The sequence below is a fragment of the Ursus maritimus genome, unplaced genomic scaffold (assembly GCF_017311325.1).
Source record: "Ursus maritimus isolate PB19 unplaced genomic scaffold, ASM1731132v1 scaffold_12, whole genome shotgun sequence".
Taxonomy (NCBI): Eukaryota; Metazoa; Chordata; class Mammalia; order Carnivora; family Ursidae; genus Ursus; species Ursus maritimus.
Genome location: NW_024423564.1, coordinates 69,434,356 through 69,453,688, shown reverse-complemented (window position 1 = coordinate 69,453,688; position 19,333 = coordinate 69,434,356). Strand labels below are relative to the sequence as shown.

At 50.7% G+C, this 19,333-nt stretch overlaps 1 protein-coding gene and 1 long non-coding RNA gene across 5 annotated transcripts in view; one reads left to right on the top strand and one right to left on the bottom strand.

Moving 5' to 3' along the window:
- ST3GAL3 (ST3 beta-galactoside alpha-2,3-sialyltransferase 3) overlaps positions 1 to 19,333 on the top strand; it is a 182,812-nt gene that overhangs the window by 133,050 nt on the left and 30,429 nt on the right. The gene's annotated exons all lie outside the window — the stretch shown is intronic.
- On the bottom strand, positions 14,012 to 16,691 carry LOC103670805. The gene is made up of 3 exons (XR_570675.2): positions 16,385 to 16,691; positions 14,981 to 15,301; positions 14,012 to 14,640 (listed from the first exon to the last, which is right to left on the bottom strand). It is a non-coding gene; the product is annotated as an uncharacterized LOC103670805 (long non-coding RNA).

Below are 19,333 nucleotides of genomic sequence, written 5' to 3'. Positions count from 1 at the left end.
TAAATCCTGGCAAAACACCAGAGCTTTGGAATAGACACCCGAGATGGAAATAGTCTCCCACAGCCTCCCCCCTTTCTAAAGTTTTTCCTTTTAAAGAGAGAAAACAAGTTATCCAAACTGTAGACAGCCCTACCAAGAAAGTCCCCAGACAGTGGCACTGAGTGACTGAACTTGCAGCCTCAGCCACGGAGGTGGGACTACAGGCTGGACGTGCCACCCCTTCTGGCCTAACTTCAGCCCAGGGAGGAGATGTTTCCTGCCCTTTCCCTGGGCTTGGGGGGAGTCTGGAACCCCTGTGTCTCTGAACCATGGAGATTACCTGTCCATCCCCCATTCCCAGTAGCCAGAGGCTCTTAGCCTGCAGAAACAGCCCATCTATTTCAAGCTACTCAGTAACTAGAGAGTTTTTAACTGAGAAAGGGCAAAATTTGCCTTTCTGTAACTTCCACCTGTGTGCCTAGTTGTGCCTGCCAGAGCCACAGAACAGATCTGATCCCCTCTATCAGAGAGTCCGAGATTCAAAGCTGGGGATCATGTGCCCTCAGTCCTCTCTAGCCAGACAGACCTGCTCTCAGGAGGTACTGAGGGCCCCCCGCGATCATGGTGCTCCTCCTCTCGCAAGCAGGTCCGCTTTACTGCTGCTCCCTTGGGAGACACCTGGAACGGAGCTCGGACTGGCTCAGGGGTAGCCTTGCAGGCAGAGAGGGTAGGAGGGTAAGCATCTCCCTCTCGCTGCTCCTCGTAGTGACTGAGCTGTAAGAGACACTGTGCTAGTGGGCGCGTCTCATGCGCTGTAAGCCTCTTCCGCACATGCTGCTGCCCCGTCCCCATCCAGCGTACGTACTCAGCATGTGTGATGGAATTTATGGGCCCAAACCCAGCAGCTGCCTGTCTGAAGCTTTTTGGATCCTCCTTAGACCTCCAACATAAGCTGTTTCTTCCATTTCTTGGTCTTCCATAGATTTGATGATTAAGCCATTCTATCCCCATTCCAAGCAATATACATAAAAACAGTGACCAAGATAAGCCTAAGGGAGAATCTTGCCACTGACCTGTAGGCACAAGCAGAGCTATTCACCAGCTACCAAACTCTTGAACCATCCTGCCACCGAGCCTACTTTGCTGTCCATCTCTTACACCTTGCTGAGTCCACCTGAGAGGACGTTGGCCACATGCTCTTCTGGGACCTTGTCACCATGCACATGTGGTGTCTGAGAGCTCCACGCACAAGACTCATCCTCGAAAGGAGCACTGAAGAGTCCTAGGAGGCACACTGACTGAAACCAGAAAGCCCGGGTTTCAGACCTGGCTCAGCACCTTCTCACACCTTGGACAAATCACTTAAACTCTTGGAATCTCAGTTTCCTCATCTGTAAATGAGGGGCAGTGCCCACCCTGCTTACTTCCAGTGGCTTTTGTGAGGATAAAAGGATTACATTATAATGCAAAACAATAGGTAAGAGTAAGGTGATGGTTATTGTTTCATAAGCGTGTATTGAAGACGTACCAGTGTGACACGAGTAGGAACCACAGGAGCCCTGCTGAATTTTGGTCCAGCAGGAGGTTTGGATATGCCACCAGCCCGGGCCAGAAGCAAGGGAGTCAGAAGCTGCGATCAGGAAGTCAGTGCTCAGGGACCCGAGACAAGGCAGAGGAAGGGTTTCCCAGGAAGGTCTGAGATCAGGCTGAGAATGGTCAGCCTTCACTTTGTCTGGTCCAGTGTCAGAACACACGTTTTAAGAATAAGAGGCTTGAAACCTGTGGGAGGCAAGGCAGGAACGGGGCCTCAGCAGCTGGAACTAGAGACAGAGAAGTCCTTGATGAGACCTGTGTCTGTGGTCGAGGACCTGGAGGGAGTCACACATCAGGCTGAATTGTGAGGCAGGACCTGGGGTCAATGTGTGTGGACTCTTCCAGGCAATGTGCTTGTGAGGCAGGGAACAGGCACGTGCAGCCGGGGAGGGCGTGGCCACGAGGGTGAAGAGGGGGTCGAAAGTCTTGTACACAGAGAGGAGTGGTGGGAACACAAGAGGGAATGACGGGGTGGGTGATACCGCCAGGTCCCTGAGGACAGTGAGGGGAGGGACTGGCCTTTGATCTCAAGAGGGGAGAGTAATAGAAACTTAGATGGGCTCCTAAGTGCAGTACAAGGTGAAGGGGTTCCCTGTTGGTGGCTTTAATTTTCCCTAGAAAGCAGGAGATGGGTTCCTGTGCTGTACATGAGGCGGGGTGCTAGGATAGAGATTTGGGATGACTGGAGGATGCTTGTGAGGCCACTGGAGAGAAGGGACAGTCCAGAGACCACCAAACGGCAGAGCAGGCCACGTGGGGGACCGGGACTCTGCTATGACACCAGTTGGTGTGCTTGTGAGGGTTTTCTCCAGCTGGCTTAGTCCTCCCAAGTTGAGGTGCAGGGATTCTAAAAGAGGTGACCCAGACCAGGGGTTCACCTGTCGAAACAGCCTTTGTTGCTAAAGTGAAGAGAAAGGTGCCCAGCATTGGGGCAGGGACGGGACTCAGGCCACTCCAGAAGGGAGAAGCCATGGCCAGAGTGGATCGTGCCAGGCGAGTAGCTAGCCAAGGATGGTTAGTTCCCAGGACCCCCCTCCCCACCTGCTGTGTCAGGGGACAGCAGTTGTCTCGGGGTGGACAGAACACCCTGGCCTTCCTGGAATGAGGTGGGCAAAGTGTGGCAGGTTGTACACTGTAACATGGAGGGGCCCAGAGGACCTGCTGGAAAATTCTGGAGAGGGGCTGGGGAGGCAGTGAGGCAGCATCCCTGCAGGAACCTGCAAGACTAAGACATTAGCCCAGGGGTGAGGGCTGTCGGAGCAGCATCGATGTGTGTGCGAGAGGCTGGGCTGTTGGGGACAACAGTCCCTGGACCTTTGATAGAAAGATCTGGTCACACACGGGACTTCTGAAAGCCTCACTCTGTCATTCTGGAGCCTTCGGCTTCCTGAGGTAAAGCAAGGTGGCTCACATCCAACCAGAGAAATCGATGTCCGGGAACCAGGCTGTGCTTCGGGGCCGAGGGAGTCCCTGTAGGGCTACTGGTGGTTGCTGGTAAGGCGGCTACCGCCATCACCCTACCTCTGACCGGGCACTCCCCGAGGGGGAGGGAGGGCATGGCTGATACCAGAACTGGGAGGGGAGGGAGGGAGATGAGGGAGGGAGGTGAAGGAATCTGACAGCTATTGAGCAACGCGGTGTGCCAGGAACTTCGCATGCTTTATCTCGTCTCATCTTCGGTAATCCGCGAGGTGGACGTGTTAGCCCCGTTTTACATTCATTCATTCAACAAATATTTATGGAGTGCCCGCTAGGCATCAGGTGCAGCTCCGGGTCCTGGAGACACAGCAGTGAGCAAAGTAAAGAGACAAATGTCCCTGCCTCCCTGGAGCTCATATTCTAGTGGAAGCAGGCAAAACACCCAAGACGTGGAAGTAAAATGTATAGGATGTGAGATGGCGGAGAGAGAGAAACAAAGCAGAATGGGGACTAGAAGGTTAGGGAGGGGCTGCCCCTTTATACAGTACATCATTAGTTGTTGATATAGTGTTGAATGATTCATTAGTTGCACATAACACCCAGTGCTCATCCCAACACATGCCCTCCTTAATACCCATCACCCGGCTACCCCATCTCCCCACCCTCCCCCACCTCTGAAACCCTCAGTGTCCATAGTCCCGGAGTCCATAGTCTCTCACGGTTTGTCTCTCTCTCTGATTTCCCCCCTTCAGTCCCTCCCTTCCCCTATGATCCTCCCTGCTATTCCTTACATTCCACATATGAATGAACCGTATGATAATTGTCTTTCTCTGCTTGACTTATTTCACTTAGCATAATCCCCTCCACTTCCATCCATGTCGATGCAAATGGGGGGTATTCGTCCTTTCTGATGGCTGAGTAATAGTCCATTGTATATATGGACCACATCTTCTTTATCCATTCTTCTTTTGAAGGGCATCTTGGCTCCTTCCACAGTTTGGCTATTGTGGACATTGCTGCTGTGAACATTGGGGTGCATGTTCCCCTTCTTTTCACTACATCTGTATCTTTGGGGTAAATACCTAGTAGTGCAATTGCTGAGTTGTAGGGTAGTTCTATTTTTAACTTTTTGAGGAACCTCCATACTGTTTTCCAGAGTGGCTGTACCAACTCGCATTCCCACCAGCAGTGTAAGAGGGTTCCCCTTTCTCCACATCCTCGCCAACATTTGTTGTTTCTTGCCTTGTTAATTTTAGCCATTCTGCCTGGTATAAGGTGGTATCTCATTGTGGTTTTGATTTGTATTTCTCTGATGGCTAGTGATGTGGAGCATTTTTTCATGTGTCTGTTGGCCATTTGTATGTGTTCTTTGGAGAAGTGTCTGTTCATGTCTTCTGCCCATTTTTTGACTGGATTATTTGTTTTTGGGGTGTTGAGTTTGAGAAGTTCTTTATAGATCTTGGATACCAGCCCTTTATCTGTACTGTCGTTTGCAAATATCTTCTCCCATTCTGTGGGTTGCCTCTTAGTTTTGTTGACTGTTTCCTTTGCTGTGCAGAAACTTTTTATCTTGATGAAGTCCCAAAAGTTTGTTTTTGCTTTTGTTTCCCTTGCCTTTGGAGGTGTGTCTTGAAAGAAGTTGCTGTGGCCTGTGTCGAAGAGGTTGCTGCCTATGTTGTCCTCTAGGATTTTGGTGGATTCCTGTCTCACATCGAGGTCTTTCATCCATTTTGAGTTTATCTTTGTGTATGGTGTGAGAGAATGGTCAAGTTTCATGCTTTTGCATATAGCTGACCAATTTTTCCAGCACCATTTAAAAGAGACTGTCTTTTTTCCATTGGATATTTTTTTCCTGATTTGTCAAAGATTAGTTAATCAAAGAGTTGAGGGTCCATTTCTGGAGTCTCTGTTCTGTTCCATTGGTCTATGTGTCTGTTTTTGTGCCAATACCGTGCTGTCTTGGTGATCACAGCTTTGTAATATAGCATGAAGTCAGGCAACGCGATGCCCCCAGCTTTGTTTTTCTTTTTCAACATTCCCTTGGTGATGTGGGGTCTTTCTGGTTCCATACAAATTTTAGGATTGTTTGTTCCAGCTCTGTGAGTGTTTTAATAGGGATGGCATTGAAAGTATAGATTGCTGTGGGCAGCATGGACTATTTTAACAATGTTGATTCTTCCAATCCATGAGCATGGAACGTTTTGGCATCTTATTGTGTCTTCCTCAATTCCTTTCATAAGTGTTCTGTAGTTTCTAGAGTATAGACCCTTTACCTCTTTGGTTAGGTTTATTCCTAGGTATCTTATGGGTTTTGGTGCTATTGTGAATGGAATCGATTCCTTAATTTCTCTTCCTACAGTTATATTGTATAGAAAAGCAAGTGATTTCTGTGCACTTCAGATAGGGTGACTGCGAAAGCCGTCCCTGGGCAGGTGAGACTTAAGTAAAACCCTGAAGGAAGTTAGGGAGGGGCTGTGCTGCTCCCCGAGGGCCTGGAAGCAGCTGGTGCAAAAGCTCTGAGGTGGGATCCCAGAACAGGAGAGGGGCCTCTGTTGCTGGAGTGGGGCATCGTAAGAAAGGAAGTGAGAAAGTTAAGGGAAGTGTAAGGTGTGGGGACATTGTAGGTCATTAGCAGGATGGAGGAGTTTGAGCAGAGGAGTAGTGTAGTTTTACAGATCATTCTGGCTGCCTTGATGCGAATAGACTGTCTCCAGGCGGGGAGTCCAAGTAGGAGACCGTTGTAATCATCTACCAGAGAGACGGCGGTGACACGGACGGAGGTGGAATCCACGGGGGTGGCCCGACATTGTCGCGTTCAAGAGAAATTCTGAAGGTAGAGGTGACAGGTTTGCCAGCAGCTCCGATGTGGCTGTGAGAGAAAGAGGAGGCTAGGCTGACTGACGTTCGGTGTTTCGCCTGGGCAGCGAGAAGACTGAAGAAGGTGCCCTTTACCAAGCTGGAGAAAGGACTGCCAGAGGGGAGCAGGTTTTAGGGGGAGTATCGGGAACTCGAGTTTAAACATGCAGAGTTTGGGAGACTTCTTAGACATCCAAATGGAGGTGTCAGGGAGCCAGGGGAATATACAAGCCTGGCATTCAGGGGAGGGGTCCAGGCTACCAAAGTGGAAGAGACTGCCAAAGAAGTGAGGGTAGGTGGAGAAGGAGAGCAAGGACTGAGCCCTAGGGCAAACTAACATTTAGTGCTATGGGAGATGAGGAAGAAACTGCAAACGAGTAAGAAACAGAAGCGTGCCCAGTGGGATAGTAGGAACACCAGGAAAATATGGTATCCTGGAAACCAAATTAATAAAGTATTCTAAGAGGAACAATTAACTGTGTAATATTTTAATGTTGCTTCTAGGTAAGGTGCTCCTATAAGTTGTCCAAACTAGGATTTTTTTTTTTTTTTTTAAAGAGAGGGAGAGGGAGGAGGAGCAGAGGGAGAGGGAGGGAGAGAATCCCAAGCAGGCTCCATGCCCAGTGCAGAGCCCGACTTGGGCTCGATCTCACAACCCTGAGATCATGACCTGAACAGATATCAAGAGTCAGACGCTTGCTTAACAAACTGAGCCACCCAGGCACCCCCAAACTAGGACACTTTTAGCAATCCGTCTGGGATAAGACACATAATCCAAGATCATCCCAGGAAAATCAGAATGGTGTGTGGCCACTCTACTGATAGGTCAGTAAGAACTGACCGTTGGATTTAGCAACATGAAAGTAACTGGTGAGCTTGGATGATGAATTTAGGGGTCACTAGAATGGATTCAGGAGAGGGGGAGGAGAGAGCTCAGAGGTGGCAAGTGCAGGTCGCCCTTTCAAGGTGTGTTTCTGTAGACGGAAAGAAAGAAAGGCCCAGTAGCTGAATCCAGGTGGTAGTTATATAGGTGACCATTGTACTGTTCTCTCAACTTTTCTGTATGTTTGACTTTTTTCCTAATACAGAGTTGGAGAAGCAAAAATGTTAAAACTTTAAAAGGGAGGGGGTGGCAGGGGAGCTCACTGTGGGAAAGGTAACATCTGTATGCTGATGGGAATAATCCAGAAATGAGATGATGCGGGAGTGAAGACTTCTTGGACAGTGTCCTGTAGTCCATGGGAAGGGATAAGGTGTAGGGAACACAAGCTGGCCCAGTGACGAGTACGGACAGTCGAAATAGGAAAGAAAGTGGAGGCGGTGGACACAGATGCAGGCAAGTGGTGGTATGGAGCTCGTGGAAATGCCGTTCTGCCTGGGTCCGTTCTTTCCGTGCCATGGTAAGCAAGGCCGTCTGTGGTCAGTAAGGATGAGGGAGGAGGTGTGGGGACGTGAGGAGAGGAGAGTGTGTGACTAGTCATCTAGGACAAGGGGAGAGTGGCTGAGCGAGTAGCATTTCAGGTGTGGCAAACCAGTGTGCGTCTTTCTCTGGCCCGCGTCCCTCATCTGTGCACGCACGTGCTGGCGTAGGTAGGAAGTGGAATTTAACCACCGTTGTGGTTTAGCTGAATGAGAGAGGAGCGAAGAAGCCGGGGGTGAATTAAGGAAGCGATCGTTATGATCGATGTGGAATTTTAGATGGGTGAGAATTGCAGTACAAACAGGAGGGGAAGGACAGTAAAAGGGTGATTGGACCTGTGGCTTGACGATCTCGTAGGTTGACGGATTGGAGTTTAGCCCCAAGAGCAGTGAACTATAGATACTTCCATAGGTGGAGGCCAGAGAACCAGTTTGAGATTGGGATTAGAGAGGACTTTAGTTGTTAGTAATGACTCGGTCTGGGGTGTGATTTAGGAGTAAATAAGTAAAGTAGGATAGAGGATAAGATCACTGGAGGAGGGGAGGTCAAGGCAGGCCTGCCCTGGAGTTCACCAGTTTCTGGTTTAGAAGGAACCTCATCTGTCCTGCTCCTTACTTGGCGAGGAAGGAATATGCTACAGGTGTTGAGACTGATGATAACTGCTGCTTTAGGGTTTCTCTTCTGCACTTTATTTTGGACTGAAGTTGAGGGGACAGGAGACTGCTAAGGAAGGTGCTGCTAGACTTTGCCAAATGTGGGGACTGGTCTGTGGCCACAGTCAAGGCTGACAGAGATCAGAAAGGCAGCAGAGGGGCGCCTGGGTGGCTCAGTCGTTACGTGTCTGCCTTCGGCTCAGGGCATGATCCCAGGGTTCTGGGATCGAGCCCCGCATCAGGCTCCTCTCCTGGGAGCCTGCTTCTTCCTCTCCCACTCCCCCTGCTTGTGTTCCCTCTCTTGCTGGCTGTCTCTCTCTGTCAAATAAATAAATAAAATCTTAAAAAAAAAAAAAGGCAGCAGAGGTCATAAGGGGAAGAGAGCCGGTTGAGCATCAGAACTGAGGGTTTTGCGGGATGCCTGGGTGGCTCAGCTGGTTAAGCGTCTGCCTTTGGCTCAGGTCATGATCCCAGGTTCCTGGGATTGAGTCCCGCATTGGGTCCTTGCTCAGCAGGGAGCCTGCTTCTCCCTCTGCCTGCCGCTCCCCCTGCTTGTGCTCTCTCTCTCTGACAAATGAATAAATACCTTTTAGAAAAAGAAAAGAAAAGAACTGAGGGTCTTGGCTGGCAGGTGTAAGAGAGTAAGTCACAGAGGCCCTTATAAGGTACCAATAGGTAAGATTAGGAATTTGAGCCTAAGTCAGTGAATGATATCAATGATAGGAAGCTTCTGAAGATCTCCCAAGGAAGGGCAGGAGGGGCTGCGGCCTGCTTGTCTCCGGGACCATTTGTTCTAGCAGGCATTAGCAATGCCATGTCTCAGGAAGGTACCTAGAATGACTACAGCAGGTCTCTGGTCCTCCTTCCTGATGGTTGGCTGGCTGGCCGGCCATACAGAGCTGAGTGCAGCAGGACGTAGGGGAGCGCGGGATGGGTGGGTGGGAAAGAGGAAATCGACTGCTGCAGCTCGGTGGCGTGTGCTGTGGCAGATCCCCGCCCCGTGTGCAGGCCCCCCTGTCGCGTCTGGTCATTCATTTGTTCATTGATTAACTGCAACTGCTAGGTGCTCTTCTGAGTGTCAGGGGTGTGGTGGTGAGTATAAGACATGGTGACAAGACAGTCTGTCTCTTAGGGCACCCCTCCACTTGTGCAGATGGGGGTCCTCTTGGGTGTGCAGGGGCCAGGACATCTGTGTAGAGGCGAGGAATGGCGCAAGGAGTGGGAATAGCAGCATCTGTGTTCTACGTGCGCCGAAATTGTTGTAGGACTGTCCTCCCTGTGCATCTGGACAGTCGGAGGGTGACTGGCAGGGTTCCCATCAACCACTTGCCTGCCCATTTGGCATTTGGTCTAGAGAGAGAAAATTCTGCGCGTGCAGCCTCACCCAAAGTCTCCGAAGTCGAGAGCAATGCTGGAGCCCTCGGACTAAAGAAGGTAGCTGGGGTCCTTTTCTATAGGAGCGGCATGCCCAGCTGGGGCCCAGAGACCAGCGGAGGAAATTCCAAGAGCAGTCTGCACTGATGCCTTGTCCACCCTGTGGCAGTGAAGGGGTGTGTGGGGGGCTTCTGTGGCCAGCAGAGCTGCCACAGCCTCCAGCTTCCCAGAGAAGGTTCTCTGGAGGGGTGCCCTGGGAGACCGATTGTCTTATCATCATGTCTTATACTCACCGCCACATCCCTAACACTTAGAAGAGCACCTCCCTTTATGAAGTTTATATCCTAGCAGGGAAGCCCAGACACTAAATATCTAGTAAGTAAATTGTTTAGTAAATCAGGATAAGATAAATACTGTGGGGAAAAAGAAAAGGTAGGGCAGGGTGGTAGGAGCAGTTTGCAGTGTTAAATAGAATGATCAGCATACACCTGCTGGGAGAGGTGAGATTTGAATAAGACTGGGGGGGGCGGTGAGGGAGTAAGCCAAATGAATCCCCAGAGGACGGAGGACGAACGTTCCAGGCAGAGGAAGCAGCTCCAGTAAAGGCGCTAAGGCAGCAAGGACTATGACTGTGGTGCCTTGAGCAGGGGGAAGGGTAGCAGGAGAGGAAGTGGGGGAGGGGGAGTGTCAGGGATCAGGGATGCCCTTGTAGGCCATTGCAAGGACTCCCTCTTTACTGTGACTGAGATAGGAAGACCTTGCATATGTGGGGAGATTGATCTTTGATAGAAGAACGGCCACTTGCTCGGCTTTATCACGGAGGACGGGGGAGGTGGTGGAGCAGAGGCAGGTGGCTTTGTGGCTTTGGTGGGAGGCAGACCTCTGATCTCACTGAACACATGTTTATTCAGCACCTGCTACGTCAGGCACACTTGCTGGTGCTGGGGGATGTGGCAGTGAACAAAACAGGCAGATCCGTAGCCCCATGGAGCTTGCGCTGTCCATATTATAATAAAGTGGTATACACGAGAGAATAAGCAAATAACAAGAGAATCTTTTAAGTGCTAAGTGAAAGAAAGAAGAAAATCAGGGAAGCCGAATGATAGTGGCAGGAGGAGGAACCCCCTTAAGACAGAGCACTCAGAGAAGACCTCTCCGAGGAGGTTGCATATGAACAGATCTGAATGAAACCGAAGCGCCAGCCTTGGGAAGATCCAGAGTGTTTTCGAAAATTCCAGACGCATAAAAAGGTATGTTGTATTCAAGAGCTCAGACAGAAGAAGGCCAATACAGTGAAGGAGGGCGAGTAAAGAGAAGGCCTCAAATGGTGTGAGATGCAGGTGAGGATTTGGCCTTGTTACCTGTGGTTTGATTTTGTCCAGAGGGCCCTGGGAAGGTCTTAAGCAGAGGAATGGCATGATACGGTAGCTAATTGAAGAGTATCGTTCTGGCCTTTCTAGAGAGTGGATTGAGGGGCAGGAGTGGAAACTGGTCGCCAACCATGGCAGCAGTCAAGAGGTAATGAGTTAGCCCCGGATGGAAGCAGTGGAGAGAGAGGTAAGTAGTCGATTTCTAGGACATTCGGAGATGAACCGGATTTGCTGATCAATGGGATGAGAGGCGGCCAAGACAAAGAGATGAGTCAAGAGTGACCCAGAGGGATACCGTTCAGTTGGCAAGATAGAGGTTTGTTTGTAAAATCGGTGTTCCCCTTTGTACAATGTGCCGATCCTAGGTCAGTGGTACTAGAACGGAAAACGGGGGGACTCTTGGGTTTGTCTTGGTCAGCCGCGTTGGCCCAGCCTGGCCTTCCTCACCATCAAAGCCAAAGCCGCCACCCCAGTTCCACCGTCCTCGGCATTGTTGGTGCTCCCACCATTTCTCTGAGTTCCATTACGTTCCTGTCCTGCCGACGAACCTGGTACAGCAACGCCCATGTTTGAGTTCCTCCAGCCACGTCTCTGCCTCTGCCTCTGGGCCACTGGGCTGCTGATGGAGAACATGACACAACACACGCGTTGGCCCCACGGGTCTCCCATGGTCTCCTGTCTCTGCTCAGCACTGTTCGGCACTCCTTGTCCCTGGTGGACGTATCACGGTGACTGTTCCAGACCTTCACCATCCATAAGTCACAATCCCCCAAATCCCCAGGCCCAGGTGTTTCCTGGAGAAGAGAGTCAGTCTGGTGAGGATTTGCTCAGGTCCCCCTCCCTCCAGCCACAGCTGTCGGAGTGGCCATCTTCACATCCCACCCTGTTTCCCGGGAGAGGGTATCCTGCCTCTGTGTCCCTCCCTTCCTACTCTGGATCCTGTCCCCTTTCCTCTTTGGGCCTCATTCCCCTGCCCCCTGCCCCATCTCTTGCCCCCCGCTTCTGCTTGTCTCCTTCCAGCCCAAATACAAACATGCTCATTGCCTGCTCCCCGCTTTGACCCTGCAGCCACACATTCCGTCCTCTCCTTCGCCACCAAGATTCTGTAGAATTGTGCGAGCTCTCCTGACCACTTTGGTACTTCTCTCCATCCTCGACCCTCTGCAGTCTGGCTCTGCCCTCCTTCCACGTGCTTCTCCAAGGGGCGGGTGGCTTTCGTGTGTTCCCAAAGGCAGTGTGATCGGTGAAAATACGGGTGCGAGCAGTGCCCGTCCATGCGGTTGTGTGAGGATGAAATCGGGTCACGTGCTCAGAGCACTTAGAGCGGCGTCTAGAACACAGAAGGGCCCGAACTGTAAACTGCTGTCATCACTGTACTGATTATCTTGGCCTTTATCAGATATTTCACGCTGCCTCTATACTGGGGTGCTCGACGCATCCCCTGCCGAGGCAGGGACTCTAAGCTGTGTCGTGTTCCCGGTGACTAGTGCAGGGGCCGGGGCAGCTGGGGCTTATCACACGCTGGTGAGATGGATGGTGGGCACCAAGGGCGCATGGGACCGTGCCCTTGGGCTCTGGGTTAGGTGGCCCCTGAGGACAGTCTGGCCACCACCCGTGCTGTCACAGGGGGAGGAGTGCTTGCCTCTCAGCAGCTCCTCGGCTCACAGTTCTCCCCTCTGTCTCCCCGTGCCTCCCTCCCCTCACGAGGAAGTCTGGGCCCCTCCCTTTCCCTCCTTCGTCCACACTAGGCGCAAGCTGTCAGCACGGTCAGTGGGAGCCGTCAGCAGAAGCCCAGGCACTGTCCCCTGAGGGCCCCTGGCTCAGCCTTTCCTCTCCTCCTTCAGCACCGGCCTCCCTGCCTGTCATACGTGTCATGCGTGTGGCTCCAGGCTGTCTGTGGCCACAGTCCCTAAGCAGGCCGAGGGGCAGTAGCTGGCAGAATTTCAGACTCGGGAGGGGTTTGCTGACAATAGAGACCTTGCTGGAAGCCTGGCCCTTTGGAGCAGGGAGATTGAAGTGTCCTTGAGGGGCCTCAAGAAGGCAGCCCCCAGACCTCACAATGGAGCAGAAATTTGGCCTGGATTGGCCCAGCAGGATCTACGCTGTGAAGTCTGCCACCTGAGCCGCTCTTCCCGCTTCTAGCCTGCAGGTGTTTGCCGAACACCTCGGCCGCGTGCTCGGCCGCTGCTGCGGTGCCCCACAGCCTGGTGGGGAACCAGGCAATGACACTAGCGTGCAGCAAGTGCCATGAGGACAGAGTACACAGAAAACCGTGGAGACCAGAGGGGCCTCCATCAGCCCTGTGTGGCTCGGGGAGGACTCTCACTTTTAGAAGGTACAGATCCTGGAGTCCGGTTGAAGAATGAGCAGAAGTTGAGCCTGTAAATGAGAAGGGGAAGAGAATTCCAGGCAAAGAGAATAGCGAGTATAAAATCGTGGAGGCATCAAAGAGTCTGGCAGGTTGTAGAAACTCTAGAGAACTGGGAATGGCTAGTGTTTAGGGAAAGGGAGAAGAAGAGAGGGGGTGTCTGAGGCAGGTAGACAGGAGTCGGATCACAGGGGCTTCGTGAACCAGACTAAAGAGCTTAAAATGTATCCTCTAGTTAGCAGCTGCTGTCGGTAGAAACCCGTATCGAACTAATTCAGACACAAAGAAAATAGATTGGTTTATGTAGCCTAAGTTCAGGGGCTGAACTGTCTTCAGGCCCCTCTGAATATAGAACCCGAGCAGTGTCCCTCTCCCAGTGTTTTGGCTCTGAGTTCATCTCGCTTTGACTGTTTTCTCTATGTAGCCACGAAGATGGTTCCAGCAGCTCTAGGCCCAGGGTCGGCCAATTTTTTCTTAAAGGTCCAGTTAGGAGATATTTTGATTTTGTGCCGCATCTGCTTGACTCTGCCGTTAAAGCATGAACGCAGCCATAGACGTTAGGTAAATGAATGAGCATGACTGTGTTTTTTTTTTTTTTTAAAGATTTTATTTATTTATTTGACAGAGAGAGAGAGATAGCCAGCGAGAGAAGGAACACAGGCAGGGGGAGTGGGAGAGGAAGAAGCAGGCTCATAGCAGAGGAGCCTGATGTGGGGCTCGATCCCATAACGCCGGGATCACGCCCTGAGCCGAAGGCAGACGCTTAACCGCTGTGCCACCCAGGCGCCCCATGACTGTGTTTTAATAAAACTTTATTTATAGAAACAGGCAGCTGGTTTATGGGCTGCAGTTTGTACAAGCCCTGTTCTTTTTTTTTTTTTTTTTTAAGCATTTTGAAGATTTTATTTATTCATTTGAGAGCACGTACGTGCACGCACATGAGTAGGGGGAGGGACAGAGAGAGAGGGAGGGGGAGGAGCAGGCTCCCTGATGAGCAGGGAGCCTGCCACGTGATTCCATCCCAGGACCCCAGGATCATGACCTGAGCCGAAGGCAGCTGCTTAACTGAGCCCCCCAGATGCCACTGTACAAGCCCTCTTCTTGGCTTACGTGGTCGTGACAGCTCACTGTCTCAGGGAAAAAGAGAGACTCCCTCATCCCCCAGTGTCCACATTAGACGTCAGAGAAGAATCTGGTTCATCCCACTTGGATCAGGTGCTGTTGTTGAGCCAGTTACTGTGGTCGAGGGCCGAAGTGCCCTGATTGGCCAGCCTGGGACATGTGCTCATCCCAGGAGCAGCGGTGAGGTCAGCTCAGTAGGACCGCACGGAATGACGGGTAGGATGGGCTTACAGAGGAAGGGGGCGGGAATGCAGATGCCCACTGCAAGGTGTCAGCAACAAAGAGCGTGAGCTGAGTGCCCGAAGTGACCAGTGGTGTCCGGCTTGAAATTGGTCCTGACGCAGCGTCAGGGCAGCAGGCCAGCCCCGGCGGTGCCCATGCACCTGGCCTTTCCCCTCCGTGCAGAGTTCGCACCTCAACTGCTTTATTTACACCGGTGGGAATGCACTTGCCCACTCCTTCCATCCTCACACACGGCTCCACTTCCTGGGTGGGACAGAGGGCAGATTCACTGGGGGGGGACCAGGCTGAGCTCGTCTGCCGTGGGTGGCCCCTGCTTCACTCTGGCCTCAGCAATACCTCACCTGGTCTTGATTGAAGGATTCTCTCCTCCCTTGTGCCTGTGCCTGCACTGCCCTTCTCCCGGAGCGCCATTCCCGACATCCTCCCCCAGGCTCATTTACTTATCTTTCAAGGCTCAGCTCAGTTTTGTTGTCATCTCCTTCATGAAGATTCTCCTGGACCCCTGAATTGGTCCAAGACCTTTGTACCCCTACCTATTACAAAACGCACGATGTACAGATGTATTTTATGATCATGTGTTTACCTGGGTCTCCTGTTTCCTCCTGAAGGGAGAGACCAGGGCTCATTTTCCTTTAGGTCCCCAGCCAGCACTCAGCCCAGGAGCTGGCACTGAGAAGGCAAGTAGCTCGGTCTCGTCCCACGCAGGATGCAGGGACCGGAGCTTCGCGCTGATGCTTGGAAGAGGACTTGCTGGTCACTACCCGTTGTGTGTCTTCTCTACCTCTGTGCCGCTTCTCCCTGGCGTGTGTCCACCTGCCCTAGAGATTTACCGTCCTTTCTCCTGCTCTGCTGCTCTCTCAGGGGACCCATTCAGGCGGTCAGCAGGGAAAACATGCAGGCAGACCTAAATTTGACAAGGCATTTGGGAAGTGCTCGTCTTGCCTGCACGGATGTATACCAGGGTCTTACTGTGCAGGACCATTTATGGTGGGGCTGCTGCTGCAGCAAGATCCCCCACAAAACCAGGTAAATTCTAGAAAACCCGTGTTCCTCTGTTTTATCCACCTCACCACTTCCCAGAACAGGTTTGAGGATGGTGGCTCTGTGGGGTTTTGCTTTCACCCTGCTGGATGACAGTCTCACTTTTGGGGGGCCAAGGCCTATGGCTGAATCTAACAGACTGAGGCATTATGGCCCCTGGTCCTCAGGACCCATTACTGGGCTCTGCCTTCCCTTTGTCCCCTGGGTGCTCGATCTGCTCACACTTACTATAGGGGTGAGTAGCTGGAAGACTAAACAGGCGCAGATGGAGAGCTGAAGGTGTGTGTTACCCTACTCCAGCAAACCCACATCTAGAGGCACTTTTTCAGTTGGGTTGGTTGGAACTCGGAGGAAGACCCTATCCTGGGTCTGCCGGTGCCCACATATAACCACTCCCCACCCCCTGATAAGACCCAGTCACCTCTCCTGCTGGTCCCTGGATACAGGCTGAAGTGCTGGGTCTTTGGTAGTGGTTTAGGTTGTTGGGGACATTCACCTTCTACAATGTATCTCAGTCACACCACTGGGCATTAAATGAGCTGACAGATATCTTCTGATGTCCACCAGAGTCTGTGGACAGGGCAGCCTGTGTGCCCTAGGGTCACTGGCCTTGCTATGAGAGGCAGAGGGGTCAGACCCGTCCTCATCACGTGCCCTCCTAGAGTCACAAGTCTCCAAACTACTGAGCTCAAGGATCTCAGGAGAAAAGAGGGACAGGTTCCAATGCAACTTCCCTCTCCTTCCCCAATACCTTCTCACGCACTCACACACCCTACTGAAACCTGATCCTAGAGCTGCCTCGCGTGCTGGAGCCCTGGGCTGGCAGGCTGGGGCCTGTCCGCCTGAGCCTGCCCCACCCTCCCCTGCTGCACCCCCCCCCACCCCCCGCCAGGGCAAGCAGGTCAGGCATCCCACACCCCCGCCAGTCTGACCAGTCATTCCGCACCTCAGAGGCCACCTCCATCCTGGCCAGGCCCCCAAACTGGCACCCTGGTCTCTGGACAGAAGCCCCTGGTTCTCTTCCAGGTGTAGCACGAGGCTGGGCCCAGGCCACCTGCAGAATTAACACAAACACACATACAGACCTCATCGCTACCATCACCCCACCCCATTTCCTGTTGTTTTTGGCCCCCGGCTCCACTTCCAAGGCCTCTGAGGGCACTGAGCCACTTCATGGGGGCTGAGCAAAGTACAGTGGAAACACTGCAGGAAGAGGACGAGCCTACCTGGGCGCGTCGGGGAAGGCTGTCCAGAGGAAACAGCATTTGAACTGGAAGAGTAAGAAGGGATTTTCCCGGCAGAGAGAGACAGAAGGGGATCAGCGAATAGAGGGTGTGTACATTTCAGGCAGCGGCACTGCCCGTGTGAGCACGTGCAGCCCGGCACGTTCAGGGAGCTGCAAATGGTGCCCCGTCGGTGGAAGGTTAGCAGTAGTCTCCGAAGAGGGAGGCCCAGTTACCTTAGGGGGAGGAGTGACTGGGAGATGAGGGAGTTGAGACAGCATATCCGTTGCTCTTTCTAGAGGTTTGGCCACAAAGGGCTAGAGAGAGAGATGGGTAGCTAAAGGGGTGCGTGATCAGGAAAGTTATTTGGGTGGGTTTGTGTGTTTGTTTTCACGTAAGAGAGACCTGCGCTTGATTTGTGCTTGGGGGAAACAAACGGGAAGGGAAACCACGCTGGAGAGATCAGCTTGGGTGGGCCTAGGTGGGGGGGGGGGGGTAAGGAAGTTAGAAGCTGAATGAGTTCCTATCTGAGCCGTCCTGGTTTGGACTGTGAAGTGAGAGAGGAGGTAATCTTCTTAGGGAAAGTTGGAAAGGCTAGAACGTTTGTGGGGCTTGGGGACGGTTTGGAAAAGCTACTGAGCAAAGTTGAGGGTCCAACTAAAGTTCAAGCCCATGAATTTATAGTGACATCAGTTCACATGAGAGTGTGTGTGTGTGTGTGTACGCGCGCTAGCAGCACTTAGAAGTATAAAGAATACAAGAGTGTAGGATTAGATTAATCTCCTGAGTGGGTTTTGCCTAATGGGTGGGGCAGAAAGACAGTGGAACTGGGGGTATGGGGTCCCGACAAGAAAGATGTAACAAATGGATGGGATTCTAGCCAGGAAAGAGATGAACCCTGGGAATGAAGGGAGGTTTTCTAACTAGGACTCAGAATCCAGAAACAAAGGTAAAGGTTGATAAATTTGATGATGTTTGTAAAAAATATATTGCAAAAAAAGCGGGGTAAAAGAAAGCGAGAAAACACCATAAGCCAAGTAAATATTAAATAAACACACTGGGAGAAATACTCGTAATTGCATCTCGAAGGGTTTATATATTTAATATATGCAGAGCTTCAAAAAAAGAGCAGATTGTTAGCTGACGCTACGGCGGTGATCATATGCATTGTAGAAGTGTACCCGATCATCCCGCTGGACGTCTTACACAGCGACATGACTTAGATGTCAATTATGTGTCAGAAAAGCTGGGAGAAGAAAGAGACCCATAACCCTGTAGAAAAATGGGCAAACGATAGGAACAAAGGTAGCAGAAAAAGAAGTGCAAATGACCCCTTAACCATGTGCAGTTTCACTTAGAATAAAAGAAATACAAATTAAAACCACACAGATACTGTCTTTCTCCTATCAGAATGGCAGGACTGAAATGTTCGACCATCGCTGGTGGCTATGATGGCACACTCCCCATGGAGGGTAATTTGGCAATATGGAGCAAAATTACTTCCATGCATTTTTCCCTTTGACCTGACCAACCCACTTTGAGGAATCCATTCCAAAGATACGTTGGCAAAGAGAAAAGACATATACATGAAGTTATTCATTGTAACTGCTGTCGGTAGAAGGTACTTTAGGAAAGCCTGCAGCAGCCCAGGGGGCTGACTGAATAATACGATCAGTATTAATTTATATTCTGCTGTGGAGTGATCATCACAATATATTGTAGGTGGAAAAAAACAAAACAAAACTCAGGAGGCAAAACAGTATATTTAATATGCTATCTTTTTATTGAATAAAGAAGGCAGTAGTGGTACTCTGCACACACACGTATGTACTATGTGTTTGCTCACATCAAAAAAAAGGATAAAATAAAAACAAATTCATTGTAGGAATACTAATCTGGATAAAATAAAAATAAAATGGATTTAATAATAAAAAATAAATACTATATGGGAATAGAAGCAGCAGGAGTCAGACACAGAGAGAAATGTTCGACTCCTCGGAACGTATCTTGTTTTGTGAGTTTAGTTTTGGCATTGTGTAAGGTTTTACCTCATCATAAAACAAAATTAAATTAAAATGAAGTACAAGCAGCCCCTAAAAAGCAAAAGCAAAATGAAACCAATAAACTGAACTATGTATCATTGATGAATTCGACTCAGCAGAATTATTTCAAGCGGCAGAAGCGAAGTCATTTGTCTGTACTTCTCTAGTAGGGTAAACCCAAAGGCAGAAAGAACTGTAAAGAAACTTTACGTTGTTTCTAGTAGTGATAGTGTTAGTAACGTTATTCTGAAATTATATTTTTTACATGTACCTCTATGTGTGTATGTATTAAGATAAAGCAAATAAGCAATTATGTTGCTATCACTACACAAGAATGTCTACTGAATTGAAAAGAGACACAAATGTAAAGGAAGATTACATAGATGACTTTTATGGTGTGTGAATCATATCTCAAGGAAGCTGAAACAAGAGAAAGAAAGTACAAATCTTGTCATCCTCAATTTGGATTGGGGATGCTAGTATAAACGCATGATGTATTTTCTCTTTAAAAAATTACTTCCTGCTTTGTCCCCCTGAAAAGGCCTGGGGGAAACGGCTAGCCGAAGCCGCATGAGCAACCTAGCCATCGAGCTGGTGGTCTCTAAATACCATCTCCAGTGAAAAGGAAGC